This window comes from Ctenopharyngodon idella, chromosome 14 (assembly GCF_019924925.1).
Source record: "Ctenopharyngodon idella isolate HZGC_01 chromosome 14, HZGC01, whole genome shotgun sequence".
NCBI classification, from domain to species: Eukaryota; Metazoa; Chordata; class Actinopteri; order Cypriniformes; family Xenocyprididae; genus Ctenopharyngodon; species Ctenopharyngodon idella.
In genome coordinates, this window is record NC_067233.1 from 20,193,232 (window position 1) to 20,213,210 (window position 19,979).

The following is a 19,979-nucleotide window of genomic DNA, read 5'->3' on the forward strand; positions in this document are numbered from 1 at the left end:
TGCCGCCGCTCTGCCTCAGCACGAGCGGGGCCAGAACCACCAGGCACAGATGCTGACACCTCTTCCCTCGAGAAGAGTGTCAAATGAGAACGGAGCGTCCTCATAGGGAGACGCTCACAGTTAACACAGCGCCCTCAAGCACTGTCCGTGCGTGCTCCTCTCCCAGACGCACAGATTGTGTGTGTCACCGGGTGTCAGAAACCTGGGACACGGGTTAGCACACTTTCTGAAACATTTGTCAGACACGATATAAAGTTTCCATACCAGATTCAATGAAATCGCGATCAGACAAAACAGTCCCGAAAGACGAAAAGATACTGACTGCTTCACTGGCGGCTCCTTTATACTTCCGGGCCGTGTCTTGATGATGTCATAGGCTGTCGCCGGCCAATAGGATTGGAGAGATTTGATACTTTGCTTTCAGACACCGTTTCACGTGTGACGTTCCCTATATGCGGTAAACGCAGTGTTGAGTTCCCTGTTCTCAGGGAACCATGGTTACATACGTAACCTGAGATGTTTTCTCTATATAACTGTGAAAAATTATTGATAGTATTACAATTAAACAAGCGCGACCATCTAGCTGCGCCATGTGGTTTTTTACATACTGAATGTGTAAGGGAACAGTAAAGAGAAGAGGCTTGTGATCAGAGAACTTAAGATCAGAGATAGTCATATCAGAGATTAACAGATTATGTGACAAAACCAGGTCTAACATATGACCCTGAATGTGAGTAGGGCTTTTCACCGATTGTATGAGATCAAATGAAATATTCACCATAAGCCGGGACCTTGGCAAATGCTACCTCGCTACCATTGCCTGGCCAACGGCCCCCAGGGATGTTTCAATGGTGAACCTCTGAAAAAAGCACTAGAAGTGGTTGCCACCGCTGGGGCTGTGTCAAGACCTAAGCGAGCCAATGCAGCCCGAAGAGCTTGCTTCACCAGCTCTTGCTCTGACTGTGGACATTCTGCAGATCCGTGACAAGTATCCTGGGAGCCATCATGGGAGAAACAGGATTGTAGATCAGATATAAACTCCACTTCTTCCTCATCATTGAACTGGTTGTGAGAAGCCACCATTGACAGGACATTCTCCTCCACAATGGGCGACTCCATAGTCGGGGCTTCGACTGAAGATACTAGTTTCTCACCCGGTTGCAAATTCATAAGCAGAGACTTAATTTGAGCAAACTCAGCAGTCAACACATCCACTTTCTTGACTAAGGTGTTTTTCTTTGGGTCTCTTGCCAGCAGAAGCACTGGTTGATTCAGCATTTCTACGTTTATGCGTTGCTTTACTCAGCGGAGGTGGTGTTCTTCCACCACAGCTATCCTCAAAGCTATCCTCCTCTCCCAAGACATAACAAGACAGGCATTTTCTGTGAGGCCCTGTTTCAGGTGTTCCAGGCCTAAACAAGAAGGGCAGCAGTCATGTCCATCGTCAGTCTGGAGAATGGCCATGCACAATGCGCAAGTATGAGATATTCTTTCCATTCTGACAACGGAAGATATTTTTGTAGGACGAGCGGAATCACTCTGACCATTGCTGTATTCAGCAATCCTCATTACCAGAATATCTACTATAGATACTACTATAGATAGGCCATGGGTCAAACAGAAAATGAGCGCTGCATTAACCACGTGTTAATAAAATTAGTGCCGTTAAAATAAATTTGCGTTAACGCGCTAATTTTTGTCCCAGTCTTGTCTTTTCCCAGGCCCAGTAAATCAACTTTAAGTGACCATTCACCTGATCTCAGCCTGAATAATTCCATCCAACACACACACACAGTCACATATATATATATATATATATATATATATATATATATATATATGCAAAGGAAGAAGTTTAATTGCTTCCACAATATTAACTACTGTTACTTGAACAAGCACCCAGCAGAGTATTATACTTATTGTAGCACAGATACTGATCGCTATACAGAGCGCACACAGTCCTAGCGAGGTCTAAACTACAGCAGTAAATTATTATAGCACTATATGGCAGTTCCACAGAGCGAAAACACTTTGTCTAGCGACCAAAACATTGCAGGGAAAATTTGAACGAACCCCAAGCATATATGTAAACAAACTTACCAGCAGAGCTGTTGTTTTCAGGTTGTCAACTGCTTTTTTTTAATGAATGAAATTCCAACTGAATCCGCTGCAGAGATGCGCATTCGTGAAACACCAACAAATGTTTTTTGTTGCGAAGCTGTGAAGAACGGATTCCAAAAGTGTTTTTTTTTTTAAAATTGTATTTATTATTATTATTTTTTATAATATTCTATGACCTGCAATGCTTGATAAACAGAAGAGCACCCCGAGTCATCCTGGTCACGAGGGACTTTGTTGGTATGATGTTGCGTTCACGCCACCTCGTATTTACCGGAATCTTCAGGTGACAACACGTGACGTTATATTCTGAGCTGTTCAAGTCCTTTGACTGGGAATAGAGTACCTCAGGGATGACGTGTTTTTGTAGGCAAAACCCGGAAGCGAGTTAGCATTTTAGGACTTCCGCCCTAAAGTCTATGGGTTTTTTGAATGGGTTTTTGCTAAATCGCCTGAAATAAGGTCTGTGGTTAACAAAGCCTCTAAATATTTTCACGTTTTGATCTATGACATAAAACACACCAATTATAGCCCGCTTGTGATTTTTTTAAACCTTTATTGTGTCTTAAAAACGGCGGTTGCTAACAAATTGCTAAAAGGGACTACTTCTTTTGGCAGGGACTTTAGACGTCATCATGACAAACGGGACATTTGGACAACATTTCTCATGAAAAAGTGGATAAGTATTCATACACAGCGCAGATCATAATCAGCAAGCATGTTTTTAAATAAAGTTGTTTTTTAAATAATGTTTGAGGAAGCTTGGTGGTGGTGACGTTGATCCACGACCATGGTGTGCTGTAGTCCGTTTATAGCCTACTGTTAGCTTTTTATATCTGACCACTTTATTTAGGCTTCAAAATGTATAAATGTTTTGTTAACTTGTAAAGATTATCTTGATAGACAAAATGTGTAAGTGTCATAACCCTTTGTTAAACACAGAGCTTATTTTTTGCAATTTTCCAAAAGTCTATGGGAAAAATGCATAGGCTTTCGATCGAGGGAACCCGTGCGCCACTAACTTCCGGGTTGGCCTACAAAAACACGCCATCCCTGAGGTACTCTATTATACATTTCTATGGCACCACTATCAACACATAAATGACTCTACGGCGATCAGGTGATACAGCGGCCACGTGGTACATGTGGGAGCTTTCAGAAAACTCTCAGCTTACAAACTGTAATTACGAGCTCTACAAGGATGTGAACACTTTTTTACGAGCCAGAATCTTGTAGTTACAGGAATTACGATATGGCGTGAATGCACCTAAACTTGACCTGTGCATTTGCAATAAGAGATAATATCCAGTGTGAAGCACTGCCTCTGGCGGTCAGGAAGAACAAACTAGAACAATAGTTCCCTTTCTATACTACACTATGTACTGCATCGTCTGCCTTTTTAGGCAAGTCACAACGGGGAAACTCCTGTTTTCACCGATTCTGAAGACTTTTTCAATCACGCAGTGAAACTGCACGACCATTGGTTCATGGAGTTTAATAAAATAAAATAGGCGGGGTCTCAGGCTATATAAGCGGCCGTCTAGCCTTGGCAAACTGATTCATTCTCCTTCAGCGACGCAGATCACATCTCTTCGTTGATCCCGAGACTTGAAGCCGCCTTCTTCCTGCAAGCAGCTGGAATTTGCCGCTGATCAGCTCGCCACTCTGCAGCAGCAAGATCAGCTCGCCTCTCCTCTGCTCGCCACTCTCAAGCAGTTCGCCGCTCTTGAGCAGCTTTACTTTCACTTTCGGCTCGCCACCCAGCCTGCCGCTCTCGTGCAGCCCTGATCAGCACGCCGCCTCATCAGCAGCTGGATCAGTTCGCCGCTCTCAAGCAGCTCTGTCCTCCACGCCGCTCTCAAGCAGCCTGGTCAGCGATTCGCACCCAAGCCGCCCACAGTGCCGAGCGCGTGCTTACGGCGTTCTTCCTTCTGTGGCCGCAGTTGGAAGCTGAAAGGGCATTTTTTCTTTGAGCAAATTTCCTGCGGCGTTGTTTCAAATGTCGCGCCACGATTGTGACAGTGAGTGCGTCCGATGTCTGGGCAAGTCCCACGCAGAAGCCGCGCTCACTGGATCGACCTGCTCTCATTGCGAGAGTATGAGTCTCGCCTCTCTGCGCTCATGGATAGCATTCTTTCCTGGCAGGCCATCCCCGGAGTGTCAACTTGGGTACTAAACATAGTAAAATGAGGTTATGTACTACAGTTCGCTCAGCGGGCCCCATTATTTAACGGAGTGGTCCATACCTCAGTAGAGAGCAGGAACATGCACGTCCTACGCTCCGAAATGAACAGTATGCTGGCAAAAGGAGCCATAGAAGTGGTTCCCCCGGCTCTGAGCGAATCAGGCTTCTACAGCCGATACTTCCTCGTTCCCAAAAAGGATGGCGGTCTCAGACCTATCCTCGACCTCAGATATCTGAATCGGGCCCTGATAAAGCACTCGTTCAAAATGATAACTTTGAAACAGATCTTCTCGCAAATTCGCCCAGGAGACTGGTTCTTTTCCCCGGATCTGAGGGATGCTTACTTTCACATCCAGATAGCCCCCCATCACAGACGATTCTTGAGATTCGCCTTCGAAGGGGTGGCGTATCAATAAACAGTCCTTCCGTTCGGGCTGTCTCTGGCTCCCCACACTTTTTTACGAAGTGCATGGACACGGCCCTCTCCCCCAGATGGGCATACGCATACTCAACTACCTCGACGACTTGCTCGTCCTGGCCCAGTCGGGGGCGGAGCTAGTGGCACACAGATCCCTTCTCCTCAGCCACTTAGAGTGCTTGGGGCTCAAGGTCAGTTTTCCAAAGAGCTCTTTATGTCCCAGCCAATGTATCTCGTTCCTGGGGATTATTCTCGACTCAACCTGCATGAGGGCCGTGGTCTGGCCATTCAACAGCTCACGAGAAATTTCACGCCCGGATCCTCTCTGCTGCTCAGAACGTTTCAGAGGATGCTAGCTCTGCAGTTGGGCCTGTTTCATATGTGCCCACTACAGTTCTGGCTGAAACCGCGGGTCTCGCCCCAAGCCTGGCAGCATGGTCGCTGCTCGCTCAAAGTGAACCAGGCGTGCGTGTGCAAGAGGAAAGTCGTTTTCACAGACGCTTCCAAAATGGGCTGGGGAGCCAAGAGAGCGAGGTTCATATCAACCGCCTAAAAATGATGGCGGTGTATCTAGCCTCCAATCCTTCCTCCCTTTCTTGGCGGGACACCACGTCCTGGTCATATCAGACAATATGACAGTGGTGTCCTTCATAAATCGCCAGGGGGGGCTCTCATCCAAGCCCCTCTTCACTCTAGCGAGATCCATCCTAGAGTGGGCCCAGCACAGCCTGCTCTCACTCAGAGCAGCGCATATTCAGGGCATACTGAACAAAGGGGCGGACATGTTGTCCCGGAGCAACCTTCCCTCGGAGGAATGGTCGCTCCACCTCCGCGCGGTTCAGGAAATTTGGGATGTCTTCGGGAAGGCAGAGGTCGACCTCTTCACCTCAGAAAACAGCTTTCATTGCCCAATTTATTTTTCAAAGTCCAAGGATGCGCTGGCCCACGACTGGCCCAGCCTCCTCCTGTACGCTTTTCCCCCGGTCGCTCTGATTCCCCAGGTTATTAGACGAATCAGGGAAGGTGCCCACAAAGTCCTCCTGGTGGCTCCCCTATGGAGGAGCCAACCATGGTTCTCGGACCTGTCTCAGCTGACGTCCATGGAACCATGGCCAGTTCCGACGAGACATCCTCTACCAAGCGGGAGGGACGATTTGGCACCCCAAACCCGAGCTGTGGGATCTCCATGTATGGCTTCTAGACGGGAGCCTTCAGACCTCCCTGAAGATGTCCTGAACACTATCTCACAAGCTAGAGCTCCGTTGACGAGACGTCTCTACTCACTAAAATGGTCAGTCTTTGCTGCCTGGTGTACAGTCCGGGACAAGGACCCATTTACTTGTGACATTGTGACATATCTCTGATATTGTCTTTCCTTCAGGACTTAATGGATAGGGGCCGTTCCTCCTCTACCCTTAAAGTCTATGTCACAGCCATAGCGGCCTCCCATGTTCCCGTAGCAGGACAGTCGATAGGGAAGAACAACCTTGTTGTTCGTTTCCTAAAAGGGGCTAGGAGGCTGAACCCTCCCCGCTCCCGTACAGTTCCCACATGGGACCTGTCTGTGGTTCTCAGGGGCCTTAAGGGCCCTCCCTTTGAACAGCTCCAGACTGTCGACTTATGTCCTCTGACGCTAAAAACTGCCTTATAGCTAGCCTTAACATCCCCGTTGCGTCTTGCCTAAAAAGGCAGACGACGCAGTACGTAGCGTTGTATCGAAAGGGAATGTACTCGGTTACTAACGTAACCTCGGTTCCCTTAGATACGGAACGGAGTACTGCGTAATTTGCTGTGCTATTCGTAGGACGCCTCATGCCCTCGCTTCATCGAATTAAATCAGTTTGCCAAGGCGAGACGGCCGCTTATATAGCCTGAGACCCCGCCTATTTTGGCGGGCTCGAGTGGGCTCGCTCCCCATGGCTCGCGTGGCCCTGCCGCGCTGCCATTGGTTCGTTTTATTAAACTTCACGAACCAATGGTCGTGCAGTTTCACTGCGTGATTGAAAAAGGCTTCAGAATCGGTGAAAACAGGAGTTTCCCCGTTGCGTCTTGCCTAAAAAGGCAGATGACGTAGTACTCCGTTCCGTATCTAAGGGAACCGAGGTTAGGTTAGTAACCGAGTAAGTTCTGCCGTGGCATTCGTTGGAACTATTATTTAGTTGCAAAATAGAGCAAACAATACTGACAGGAATGTGTTTAAAATGTACAGCACTTAATATTACTCTTCTGTTTGTTGAACTGTTGTATAAAATCAATGTCACATTTGCAATCATGTGAATATTTGAGAAAAATGCGTTATTGCTTGTATAATATTATCAACATTAAAAACAAGAACTCACACAGGGTATGTTTTTGTATCGAAGAGAGTTTGAGTTTTAAATCAATCTCAATGCACAATCTATGTATAGGCTATTTGTTCTTCATGCTAGTAAGTGCTAAATCCCTTTGGGGTTAAATTCCCGCCAATAGTATTGTGGTCACGGATAAAAAAATAATAAGCGTGAATCAAAAATTTAAAAACACATGTAAAAATACATAGCACAAACTTAAAAAATAATGCAAAATGATCAGAATGGCAAAGAACGTGGTCACGGACCAAAATATAATAAGCGTGAATTGAAAAATTAAAAGCAAATTTAAAAAAATAACAAGCATGAATCAAAACTTTAAACACATTAAAAATTATATTGCGCAAATCTTAAACTTGTGTTTAAAAGTTGTTTTCCTTGCTTTTATTACTCTGTACTTTGTGCTCTCTTACATTTTCTGCTCATATTTTACTCTTTTGTATACTTGTGCTGTTTTTCTCTTTGCTCTTCTTTCCATGTTCCGCTCTTGCTTTTCCAAATGTTGCAGTTTGAGTTTCATGTAAATTAAGCGGCCGGGCTTAAGCGTCACCATTGGTCCACTAGTTCTAGATTGACAGCCCCTCCTCTAGCCAATCAATCGAAGAGAGGGAGATGACATCACTTCAATGCGACTCATGGCTACTGATGCTCACACTCATGCAGGGGAAGATAACAGTTTAATTTGAAACTTTACAAGGACTTTCAAGCTGTAAAGTTATCTGAACTATGGACAAATAATTCCTCTTTTTGAGATTGATAAGATAAGAAATATGATTTATAGCCCATGTCATTTATTCAGTGTGTAACCTATTGTATTTTCTACATTTCTTTGTTGGAAACAACACATACATAAACACTCTTCTCAAACAGCATTCCAAGATTGTTTTAGCCTATATCAACTGGATTAAAGTTTTGTTTTTTGGAAATCTGGAGTATTGCACCACTTTTTAATGGAAGCTGGAGGAAGACAGTTTAATGATATCACAGCCTATCCTACATGACGAATAAAAATAACAAACACATTATGTAATATAATTTTATTTCAAATGAATAAGGAAAATAAATATTTAATCTAATAATGTTTAGAATTATAGAATAATCTGGCATCTTTCTGAAGGCACTCTGGCTGCGCTTGAGATGTTGAATGCTCTGTTGATCATTAAACATGTTAATTACACAAAATGTTTAGCGTACATTTACTGAACAGTGATTGATTAGCCTATATGTATTTATTTATTGTAAACTTTATTAAGTGAAGTAAACATTTTGCTGAAATATCCACAAGATATAAGAGCGCATGATTTATCCGTCAATCAGATGCGCGTGAAAGTTGTGTTCGTTACTATAGCAACAGTAGAATCCGGGTACAGTGTGTTTCAGAATCAATCACTGTAAAAAGAACTTTTATGTCGTGATGACGAGAAAACAACTTTTGTTATCTCGAGATCACGAGAAAATTAAGTCGTGATGATAGTCAATTTCTGCATTGACTATGATAGTGTTACAGAGGAGATAGTTACAGAAACCAGATGGATTTGATATGCAGTGATTTATTCACACACTTATTGTGTTTATTTACATAACTACATAATTGCACAAAACTATAAGATTGATGTTTTAAATATAGCTTTAAAAACAAAATTACAACATCAGTTCTGGAGTGCTGCTGTCCTGCAGAGTTTAGATCGAACCCTGATAAAAATAAATAAATAAATAAATAAATAAAAACTCACCCATCTGTAGTATTAATAATCCTGAAGACACTGATTAGCTGGTTCAGGTGTGTTTGATTAGGGTTGAAGCTAAACCAAAGCCACTGGAAGGCAAGCCTGCAACCTTTAGCCAAAAAAGCATAACGGCTAATGCTAACACCCCGCCCCTGGCGGTACGCAGGGAAGGAGACCAGGCTGTTTTTTGAATGGATGTCAATGGATGAGAGGCTTCACTATGCTGATTAAACAGCTTTTGTGGGGAAATAGCTAATCATTTAATTATTCGACAGCCTGTTTGCCAATCTTCAGCGTGTTTTACACTAAACAATACTTTCGTTGGGAACTATATATAGATTTTAGCTTGATAAAAATGTATTTTTTTAAGAGAAGGCAGACTAGGGAATGTTGCAACTGATGTCACTGCCATTACACGATAGGCTGAGAGGAGCCGCACGTGATTAAGTTAGCTAAGTTAAGTAAGTTAAGTTACGCTTTCTCCAATGGTAAGAGATACAGACCCTCATATCTCCCTATAATATACAATCTCTGGCTAAACTCTGCACTCCAGGACCGACATTGCCCATCCATGTTATAGAAATATGAATTAAAATGGCCAGTAGGTGGCGGCAAGTTACTGTATTTACGAGTGAGTCTTTCATTTAAACGTCTCATTCAAATCGGGAATTCATTAACGAAACACTGCTGTGTTGCTCAGAGACGAGTGACGCTGTTCTGCTGTGGCTTTGTTTGATACTCCTTTCATCAAAATACTGCAAAAACACTCAAAATTAACTTATTGCTATATTGATTTATGCAACAGCTCAATAAACATTTGCAATCACTCTAATATAGGCTATTGCTTAACTTTATAATTTTATAATCTCGGTGCTAAAATGTGATATAACACCCTTGTCAATGACATACTGTACATGGAAGACAAAATCTATAAATCCGTTTGCAGGAAAACAATACATGACAAAATATGCAGAGAGTTTACAATTACGAGCAATATACAATGATCTAAAATTGCGATGGCATTTCTTACTTCAACTGTAATTCAGGAGCAAATATATTAGTAAGGTAGGTTTCATATGTTATATTCTCTTGTGCAAAAATTGAAGAGACAACAAGCAAGCATTATTATTTTTATTGTATGAATACTAAAAATATCTAACAGTAATATAATATAGCCAGGCACATATAAGAGTGATGCTGGCAGTGACTTGTGGCAGTTGCGTTTCGCGGTGCCAGGTCCAGTGGTATAGGTGCATTATGTCATTATATCAAGGTGAATATAACAGTGATGGTTCGTCAGACAGGCACAACTGTGACAGGTTGTCGTTAGGATGGTGAATTTAACAATAAAAGATTGTCCAGGTAGATGTATATACTGGTGACAGGTCGAGTTGTAGGCAAATATACAGTATAACGGTGTCCTGCCACAGAAAGAAATTGCCAGCTGTGACGGTTATCTTCCCCTGTATGAGTGTGAGCATCAGTAGCCATGAGTCGCATTGAAGTGATGTCATCTCCCTCTTCGATTGACTGGCTAGAGGAGGAGCTGTCAATCTAGAACTAGTGGACCAATGGTGATGCTTAAACCCGGCCTAATTTACATGAAACTCAAACTGCAACATTTGGAAAAGCAAGAGCGGAACATGGAAAGAAGAGCAAAGAGAAAAACAGCACAAGCATACAAAAGAGTAAAATATGAGCAGAAAATGTAAGAGAGCACAAAGTACAGAGTAATAAAAGCAAGGAAAACAACTTTTAAGAACACAAACACAAGTTTAAGATTTGTGCAATATAATTTTTAATGTGTTTAAAGTTTTGATTCATGCTTGTTATTTTTTTAAATGCGCTTTTAATTTTTCGAATTCATGCTTATTATATTTTGATCCGTGACCACATTCTTTGCCATTCTGATCATTTTGCATTATTTTTTTAAGTTTGTGCTATATATTTGTACATGTGTTTTTAAATTTTTTGATTCACGCTTATTATTTTTTTATCCGTGACCGCAATACTATTGGCGGGAATTTAACCCCATAAATCCCCACCTTTACATTGTCAAAAACGGCAGTAATTTAGCTGCTAAGGCAGCAGACTCTGCACGCAATCTTGTCATATGCACGCTGCTTGTGTGAATGCAGTCAGTTTTGACCGCAAAAGATGAGGTAGGTTTAATTGGATGTTATACATGCTCGATTTTAATGTTATTTTAAGGAAGTGTACAATGATATGAACGGCAAAACTCAGAATTTTGTTCACGTACCCCCTCTGTCAACTCGCGTACCCCAGTTTGGGAACCACTGAATGTTAATGTAAACTAGGATAATTAAATAAATAAATAATACAAATATTTAATTTTATGTTATAAATATATAAATATTTGCTATAAATAAATAATTGTTAATAATTAAATATAAATAACATTAAACAAATTACATTACCTTTAATTTTAATTTCTGCCATAAAGTTTTAAATCAAACTGATGAGCAAAGTTTCAACCAATGTTGGGTGTAATGTAAGTAGTTACTCTTAATTTTTCTGTAATTTAATTAGGCCTACATTACTTCTGATGTAATTGCATTAAATACTGTATAGACTAGAACAATTCTATATAAAACAATAGTGGATTTAACATCAAAATATAACGTCTAATGTTAAAATGTATGTTTTTAACTTTTCCCTTTAAATACTTTGGTCAGTATCCTTGTATTGTCTGTCCTTGTATTTTTCAACTGGTAAAAGCTGATATAGGATTTAGAAAGTAGTAATAAGTAATGCAGTACCTTTTAGAGAGGGTAATTAGTACAGTAATATAATTACACTGTTGAAGTTGTAATATAGCTAGTAATTAATTACGTTTTTAGCGTAACTTACCCAACACTGGTTGCAACTTGCAGCGTTATGTAATATTTGCATTTTATCTGGCCACTTTAAATAAATAAATTGCGAGAGAAAAAAAAAAAGTTCAAAAAAAGTTTAAACTCAAGTTCAACTTCATAAAATTGAATACACATAACAAATTATTGTGACAAATTAAATAGATAAAAACAGATGTTGTTATAATTGATGAAAACATTTTTACAGTGTGCATCATGGCTTTCTGGATGAAGACCAAACAAATGTTTGAAGCAGATTTGTTGATGGGAGTGTGAGATCTGCTGTTAAGTCTGGACTGACTGTATGGAGGTCAGCGATCAGATGTGATTTAGGCCTGTCCATGCCAGGCCAGTTGTGGATGGCGGTACACCCAGCCTGAGGGATTTTGGGTAAGCATATGGAGTGTTTGTGTTGGATGGGATGTTTAGGGATTGGCATGAACTTTACACCCTATGGCCCCTCCTCCACTGCATCATGGTGCCAACCTGACAGCCCGTGCACTCCAGAGAGCTATATCCGGATGTGCGAGTGTGTGTGAGTAGCTCCTTCAACCACCAGCTGGCAAGGTCACCATTCACCAGTTAATCTCTCCCTCTGTCTGTCTTTCTGTTTTCTCCCCCTCCCTCCCTCTGTTCTTTTTGTGTATTAGTCTGCAGTTTCACTGGAAACAGAGTTCATGTCTGCTGTCTTCCACTTGGTGTGCACTAACTGTTTTCTCTCTATGTGATAAGCAGGCCCCGAAGGAATCTGCAGACCTTTCATATTTTCTGTTCTGATCTTAGGGGATCGTCTGCCAAATTCTGCACATGCTCAGTAGTAGCTGCTTAATAAGCCAAAATATTCACTGAACACACTAGCAGAGATGTGTAGAACTTTGTGAATGACAGGTGATTTTGTGCTAATCTGTAAACTGGGTTTCAACACAATGGGATTGTCATTGTTATTAAATATTATTACAATGTAAGGTGTCTGTGATGCAAAGCTGAATTTTCAACATCATTACTCTAGTCTTCAGTGTCACATCCTTCAGAAATTCTATAATACTGTGCATTATTTTCAGGATTCTTTGATAAATAGAAAGTTCAGGAGAACATGATTTATTTGAAATACATAGAATAGAAGTCTTTACTGTCTCTTTTGATAGAAACTAATAAACTAGAAACTTTCACTAGAAAAGCAAATTTTTCAAACTTTAAATGTTTAAAAGTTTTGGATTTGAAAAAGCCTTGAGGTTTGATGGTTGGATATATAGACAGAGATATATATCAAATTCAACCTGTGGGGTGTGGCCAGTTCTATTACAATTCAAATCCATGAACATATGAATTTTGCACAATCCTGTTACTCAAGTCAGAAGAGTCCTCTCTAGATATGACTTGAGTAATTGCCTTAGCAAGAGCTGCTAATTACATTATCTCATAACCTGGGCTAAGCACTCTCATATCAATTCAACCCAGTCAGTAATGAGTGTGTGTGTGTGTGTGTGTGTGTGTGTGTGTGTGTGTGTGTGTGTGTGTGTGTGTGCGTGTGTGTGTGTGTGTGAGTGAGTGAGTGAGTGAGTGAGTGAGTGAGTGATAATGGATGTGTTAATAACCAAACCCTCAACCATCTTACTCTCTTTCACACAAACACATCAGAAGTGTGTGGTAATTAAATACATAAGTCTGCATGTCAGATTTGCTTCTTTTCCTTCTTGATGCTAACTCATGCTGACTAGCTCATTATTGGACAGCCATAATTGTGTCCCGCCGTCTGGTCGGCTCTGGGAGTCGCATGAACATTATTTTTTATTTCTGCTCCCCATCGGGTTTTTTGTTGTTCTTGTAAATTTTCCACATGACAGGTGGAATCTGACATCTTTATGTGCTCTGTGTTTTGTGACAAAATGACAGCATGTTGCAATACTGTGCAAATGTCACAATGTGCAAACCAATGTGCTAGCATGCACTTTCTCTCTTTCGTTTTGTCTCTCACATGCACAGCGGCAGAGATCTTGAACACTTTTGCAGTTTTGCACATATTTTACCGCAAACTAACTAAACGCAATACAGTATAAGCAAGCACTAAATGGACTAAAATATAGTTGCTTTGTACTGTATTTAAATTGAGCCATTTGTTATTTTGAGCCAAACATGCCTTTTTATGTAAATTAGACTCATTATAGAATGTGCTTTATTCATAAAAGTCAGTGCATGCTTGCCGCAATTACCATTGTGCTATTGTCACAGTTCCAGTCGTTCCCGGACTTCATTTCCCACAATCCTCCCTGCCTATCACCTGCACTCACTCCACCAATCAATAATCACCACACCCAGCTTCAGCTCATTACCCGGACTATTTAAGCCACTCACATCCACACACACTTTGTGAGGTCTTGTATACCCTGCCTGCCCGCCCGCCCGCCCGCCAGCCATCCATCCCTCCTTCCCGCCCTGCCGCCCTGCCTGCTCTTTGCCATACCTGTTTGCCACTGTTTGACCCTTGCCTGTTTGATTACGAACTCTGCTTTAATAAAAGCTTGCAAATGGATCTTACCCTGAGTCCCGCTTCGTTACAGCTATGTTAAGATTTTTTAAAATGTTTTTGAAAGAAGTCCCTTTTTCTCACCAAGGCGGCATTTGTTTGAACAAAAACATGAAAAATGAAATGAATAAAAAATGATGAATTGTAAAACATTATTACAATTTAAAATAACTGTTTTCTATTTTAATATATTTTAAAATGTATTTTTTTCCTGAGATGCAAAGCTGAATTTTCAGCATCATTACTCCAGTCTTCAGTGTCACATGATCCTTCAGAAATCATTATAATATGCTGATTTGCTGCTCAAGACACATTTACTACTATTATCAGTGTTGAAAACCGTTGTGCTGCTTAATATTTTTGTGGAAACCGTGATACAATTTTTTCAGGATTCTTTAAAAAAAAAAGAACATAATTTATTTGAAGTATAATGTTTTGTAACATTTTAAATGTCTTAACTGTCACTTGATCAATTTAATGCATCCTTACTGAATAAAGGTATTAATTTCTTTAAAGAAAAAAAAAACTTTTAAATGGTAGTGTATGTTTTCTATTGATCATCAGATTTCTGCATTTTACAGGTATCTGAATCAATGACGAACAATGCAGGCAGTCTGTGCAAATAAAGGGTGGCAATGGTGGGCTCAAATCATGGAACACAGAAGCCAACATCCACACAGACAAAAAGCCATGAAGGTACAGTTGAGCAGTCCATATTTTTGCTCTATCTTTCTTCTGTTTCAGCACTGTCAGCAGTCAGGGTGATGCACACATGCACAAAGTCATTTGTGCAGTCCTGAACACACTCTTACACACAAGGAAATCACATGGAACAAAGTAGAACAGTGAGTGATCAGATGGTATTGTATTTGCCTAATGGAAGTGTAGAGATTGCAGCAGTGGTGGCGAGATAAATGTTCAGGCCCTTTGTTTGGTCGGTTCACTCTATTACAGCTAAACACTTAATTTAAGTATGACATTTCTGTCATCAGACATCCCTGCAGTAATTTGCAGCAGATCAAGGAGGTGTTTAAACCCATCAAATGCTAAATTTCTCATACAAAACTCATTAATAGTGTTTAATGAAATAAATGGCTTTAAATACCTCCAAGATGATAGGGAACACTGAGCAGATTTGTCATACTTAATGGTGCATGCTATATTAACTATTGCTCATTCTTTAAGGGTTAGAGGTTTTCAAATAGATGATACTCAAAACATGTGCCTTGTTGGGTGTCCAGTCAACAAATCTGACTTGTCGTGTAGGCTTGAATCATACATCACACCATGTTTGTTCATTTAGGCCGGAGGAGAACTTTAATATTCAGTAATATTATCGATATGACTACACTGACACTATTGGGTGAGAGCAAAACTTGAACTGAATTAAGTTGGATGATGACACTATTGTCTTCTGTAGAGCTTAATATAGTTGAATTGAACTCATTTCATAATTGATGAACTTTACAAAGTTATTGAATTGATCTGAACTAACACTGAACTGACTTGAGCTGAATAATGACACTATTGTCTTTTCAGTGCTGCTTTACAGCAGAATTTGAATTTGTCTCATATTTGATAAGGATTGTTACTTTCCTGTTTATTACTGTGAAGCTGCTTTGAAACAATCTGCATTGTATAAAATGCTATATCAACTGAGTTTCAGCCTTAAATTTAAGCTGTACATTTAAGCTATAAAACACTATATAAATAAAGGTGACTTGATTTGACTGTTACTTTTCAAAGCAGATGATAAAACAGCATTGTGGCTGAGATTTTTGCACAGGTAAGCACCACTCACGTTTACTTCAGTTAATGTAAACATTTACGACATTTTCACACCTGGCTCGTTTTGGAGCATTTGTTTTGGTGCGTTTTCTCCTTTAGTTCGGTTAGTTTAGGCATACAGTATTTGAACACGACAATCAGGCTCGAATCCGTTCTGAGATCGCCTGAATGAAGAGCGGTTTTGTTGAGGTGAGAAAGCAATCTGACCCAACCAACCAAGCGGTATAATAATTTATAATGGGAAATATGTTATATAAAACGCAGCAGTGTCAGAATGTGTGAGTTTTTGTGGTTGAGAGCTCCTCTTCATCCTAAAATGTTGTGTAATTGGTCTTCTCCATGCATTGCAAGAATGCTGTCCTGACGAAGCCTTGATTCTCGCTCTAATTGCATTAAAATTGTATATACACTATGTGGCCAAAAGTTTTGGGACGCCTGCCTTTACGTGCATATGAACTTTAATGACATCCCATTCTTAATCCGTAGGGTTTAATATGGAGTCAGCCCAACCTTTGCAGCTATTACAGCTTCAACTCTTCTGGGAAGGCTTTCCACAAGGTTTAGGAGTGTGTTTATGGGAATTTGACCAATGACCATTCTTCTAGAAGTGCCTTTGTGAGGTCAGGCACTGATGTTGGTGAGAAGGCCTGGCTTGCAGTCTCCACTCTAGTTCAACCCAAAGGTGTTCTATCGGGTTGAGGTCAGGACTCTGTGCAGGCCAGTCAAGTTCCTCCACACCAAACTCGCTCATCCATGTCTTTATGGAACAGGAAGGGGCCATCCCCAAACTGCTCCCACAAAGTTGGGAGCATGAAATTATTCAAAATGTCTTGGTATGGTGAAGCATTAAGAGTTCCTTTCACTGGAACTAAGGGGCCAAGCCCAACCCCTGAAAAACAAACCCACACCATAATCCCCCTTCCACCAAACTTTACACTTAGCACAATGCAGTCAGGCAAGTACCGTTCTCCTGGCAACCGCCAAACCAGAGTCACTCCAGAGAACACGTCTCCACGGCTCTCTACGCACTGTTCTTGAGCTAATCTGAAGGCCACACAAAGTTTAGAGGTCTGTAGCTATTGACTCTGCAGAAAGTTGGTGACTTCTGCGCACTGTGCGCCTCAGCATGCGCTGACCCCGCTCTGTGATTTTACGTGGCCTGCCACTTCGTGGCTGAGTTGCTGTTGTTCCCAATTGCTTCCACTTTATGATACCACTAACAGTTGACCGTGGAATATTTAGTAGTGAGGAAACTTCACGAATGGACTTATTGCACAGGTGGCAACCTATCACGGTACCACACTTGAATTCACTGAGTTCCTGAGAGCGACCCATTCTTTCACAAATGTTTGTAGAAGCAGTCTGCATGCCTAGGTGCTTGATTTTATACACCTGTGGCCATGGAAGTGATTGGAACACCTGAATTCAATGATTTGGAGGGGTGTCCCAATACTTTTTGCAATATTGTGTATATTATTAAATATAATTTATCAGTCAGAGCGGGAATCGAATCAAGGCTACATTTATATAAGTGTTTGCGTGTCACAACAGCTACAGATAAAGCTACAAGGCCACGGAGCGAACTTGAGCAGATGCATGTCGCAGAGGAACATAAACAGGTGAACTCTGATCGATAATAGGACAGTTTTACTCACATGTGACTTGCATAAACACATTTTGGTATGCGTTGAAATGTTGCCTTGTAAAAGCGAACCGAACCAAGAAGAAAATGCAACATTGTAACAAATTACAAAGGATTAGTTCATTTCACAATTAAAATTTCCTGATAATTTACTCACCCCCATGTCATCCAAGATGTTTATGTCTTTCTTTCTTCAGTCAAAAATAAATTAAGGTTTTTGAGGAAAACATTCCAGGATTTTTCTCCATATAATGGACTTCACCAGGGTACAACGGGTTGAAGGTCCAAATTGCAGTTTCAATGCAGCTTCAAAGGGCTCTACACGATCCTAGCCAAGGAATAAGGGTCTTGTCTAGCAAATCAGTCATTTTCTAAAACAATAAATAAAAATGTATATACTTTTTAACCACAAATGCTCATCTTGCAGTGCTCTGCAATGCATCACGCATTACATAATCACGTTGGAAAAAGTCATGCATGACATAGGCTGAAGTACCACAGTAGGGCGAAAAACTTTTCTCCTCCATCTTCAAAATTGCCCGACATTGTTGTTTTACCTTTTTTTGTAAAGGCCGTTTGACTTAGGCTGTGCCCGAAATCTCTCCCTATACCCTTAAATAGGGCACTATTTGAGGGGACAGCCATTTGTAGTGGTGTCCAAAACCATAGTGGATGATATTGAGTGCACTCATTCCCACAATGCACCACAATAACGAGTGTACAACAGATGTACGCTCAATGGCTAGAGAATACCTATAATGCACCGGGAGAGGCTCATTATCTGGAAGATAGGGTCTTTTCTTGAATGGAAGGGGCATTTCCAAGTGGCTGTCTTTGTTCATTCTGATGTTTTCTTCCAGTTTATTCAAGAACATAATGTCCTCTTGAGACACCACTCTTGTGTTTTCTTCAGTATCCTTGAAATCTGACTCCAGCACTTTGATCACATCAGCTGGCGTTACAGAAGGAATTTCCTTAATAGATACTCTGTGACACATGCTAACACCGCTTTACTTATGATGTGACAAGGAAGGGCCCACAATGCTCCATCCGAGATCCGTGTGAACAGCATATGGCTCGTTGTCTGCTCCAGGAATCACTTCTCTGGGTGCTAAAGCTCTGGAACAGTTATATTCTATTAATAGGCCAACCTCACAGTCTTGAAGTGGGAGAATTCTGTCTGTCAGAGGAGCAAGATGTTTCCAACACCTGGCAGTCTCACTGGCAGGGATGTGTGCACGGTCCACAGGGATACATTCCTTAGTGTATGCAGGGGGAAGCCATAGAACTACTGGGGGATTAAAGCCTCTGACTCTAAGACTGGAAACTTTCAGTTGATATCAGTGAATCCTTTCCAACCATAGTAGTGAGCCTAAGTGTCACTGGGCATGAGTAAACCTTTAGACTTTGACTTACTGCATATTCAGTGAAGACAGTGTTGCTTTGTGTGTCTAACAGAGTGTAAACAAGTTTCTCAGAGACTGGGTTGTTTTGTGAGGACAACCACACTGGCACAATCACTGAGGTGTTAGCAGATGTGCATCCAGATTCTACACTTAAAGACGTTGTCACAACCTTTTCGTGTGAGTTTTCTGGGCTTTGAACAGAGGAGGACTTCACCTTTCGAATGAAGCTGTCATTGTGTAAGCAGGAAGGATGTCTTCCCTTGCAGGTGATACAGCTGTGTCTGGAACAACAGTCTCTGGCACTGTGACCGAGCTTCAAACATCTATAGCACGGATTAGTATACTTTATGAACTGTCTACATTCTTCAAGAGACTTTGCAGAGAATTTAGAGCAATCATGAATTTGATGTTCACTTCTGCAGAACAGACATGGTTTTGAGACTTTATTATTGGGCTTTGGATTCTCATGCTGTGTGACTATCTTTGTGTGGAAGACATTGGCTTTTTCTTGCTAATCTTGAGGTTATGTTTCTCCTTACTAGCTTCAAAGTGTGAAGAGCAGAGAAGGAAGTGACTGGGTTGCAGGCTACCTTGGCCTCAACTGACATGAAGTTAGCAAAATCATGGAAAGTTGTGAAATCTTGAGTCTCACTCAGTGTTTGCGTAGCTTGACAATTCCAGCGGGCAGCTGCCCAATCGGGAAGTTTACTTACAAGTTTCCTATTTTCCTCGCAGTCATTCAGTATTTCCAGTCCCTTAACATGAGGCATAGCGTCTTTACATGCATTCAGGAAATATGAGAAATTTCTGAGTCCTTTAGCATCCTTGGGCTGTATTCTGGGCCAGCTTGCAAGTTTCTCTCTGAATGCTCTTTGTATAATAAACGGCTGTCCATAGCGATCTTGAAGTCTTTTCCATGCATCCTTGTAAGCTTCCTCATCGTTTCTGTA

The 19,979-nt window shown here is 41.2% G+C and overlaps 2 long non-coding RNA genes across 6 annotated transcripts in view; one reads left to right on the forward strand and one right to left on the reverse strand.

Annotated features, from left to right (window-relative positions):
- Positions 1-19,979, reverse strand: part of LOC127494694 (uncharacterized) — a 447,433-nt gene that overhangs the window by 47,281 nt on the left and 380,173 nt on the right. The window lies entirely within an intron of this gene.
- Positions 1-19,979, forward strand: part of LOC127494695 (uncharacterized) — a 65,867-nt gene that overhangs the window by 37,025 nt on the left and 8,863 nt on the right. For 3 of the 5 annotated variants that reach the window (XR_007924942.1, XR_007924943.1, XR_007924944.1), the window contains exons 3-4: positions 11,878-12,059; positions 14,775-14,889. This is a non-coding gene — a long non-coding RNA (uncharacterized LOC127494695). Of the gene's footprint in view, positions 1-11,877; positions 12,060-14,774; positions 14,890-15,942; positions 15,980-19,979 lie in introns of all 5 variants that reach the window. The other 2 variants (XR_007924941.1, XR_007924945.1) reach the window with 1 other exon arrangement.